Raw genomic sequence first — 1,493 nt, forward strand, 5'->3', positions numbered from 1 at the left:
GGAGGGACTGAGTAGTGAGAGATCACATGGCATGGTAAAGAAATGCAACAGGCTTGACAGGCAAGAGTGAGTCAGGAGCATAAGACCTGGGGTAGGGACGGGTATGTTTGTCTTATTCCACAGATGTAGGGGTTTGTGGACTTTTTTTTTTTTATCCTCCTGTTCACTTTATATGGCATTTTATGTGGTACGCAAAAGGAAAAGTATGCTACTTTTTAAAACCTGGAGAGGCCAATGCTTTGCACATAATTTGCACTCTGGTAAAAATGGACTACAGCTATTTGCATGTGAAGTCATTATTACTCTGTGTTACTGAAACTTAACACTTCCTTTCACTAAATTGGTGCTACGTCTCTCTTCCTTTTGTAGGCATCCTAGGTTAAGAAGACTAGATAAATGCCTGGCCCATAACTCCTTTGACAATTTGCAGTTCTGGTATCTGTGAGGGGGATGAGACCTAGCATGGTTTTGTGCTTTAGCAAGGTTTCCCTCCCGACCAGGAAGGAAGTTGGATGCAAGAGTACCATGCTTATTCTCCCATTCCTGTGCTTCGATCTAATAGCACAGAGCATCCTCAGTCCCTGTTTTCTGAAACAGTGGTCGCTGTTGGTGAAGATGCTCAGAGAACTTGGTGCCATGTGCTGCTTTAGTTTGGTCAGCTTCTAGGTTAGCGGTGGAGAAGGTTGTGCCTCTCCATGGCCAAAGTAAATGCAACTGTGGCCTGTTCTGGAAGGGCCAAGGTAACAAGTGAAGATTTCCTCCTGGAGATTGAACTTCACTGGCTGAGTTCATGGGATAAGTTTGTTAAAGTAAAATTCAGGGCCTCCAAAATCAGCCATTTACTTGCACGAGATGTTTTGCTGTCCTCTTCTGGTTTCCTCAGGTTACGGGCATACAGGGTGACTTTCGTACCTGCTACGGTTTACATTACCAAATGGCAACCGGGTGCCTCCGGTACTAACCTTGTTGTGGGAAAGCAAAGCGAACGTCTTACAGCCTCCCCCCTTTTCGGGCTGTATAAAGACGCACAAGTGTTATGTCACAGCGAGGAGAGCCCCCTCAGGGGCAGCAAGGGTGGCCGTCGGTGCCGACCCGCGTTTCCCGTTAATGCCCGAGCCCCCAGGGCCCGGGGTGGGCTGCTCCATGTCGGCGGGCAGAGGCCCTGTTTGTCAGGCTGCCGGCGCGGGGACTGTGCTGGGGCGCGTCTGCTCTGTGCCTGGCGGAGCTGCCCGGGCCGCAGCAGGGCCCTCACGGGGACGTCAGCTGCCGCGGCGCGGCAGGGAGGAGGCGAGGGCGGGAACACGGCGGGCGGGGCCTTCACGCGGAAGGGGTAGCGGGGCGCGCGCGGGGTGTGCCGGGAAGGGCGGGGAGCTGCGGGCCGGCGGTGGCGGCGTTTCCGTCGGGGTGGTTACCCCGCCCCGCCCCACCGCCCCGCCTCTCCCCGGTCTGCGGGCGCTCTGAGAGCCGGGCCCGGAGGAGCTGCCCGCCGCTGC

This window comes from Leptosomus discolor, chromosome 3 (assembly GCF_034619465.1).
Source record: "Leptosomus discolor isolate bLepDis1 chromosome 3, bLepDis1.hap2, whole genome shotgun sequence".
NCBI classification, from domain to species: domain Eukaryota; kingdom Metazoa; phylum Chordata; class Aves; order Leptosomiformes; family Leptosomidae; genus Leptosomus; species Leptosomus discolor.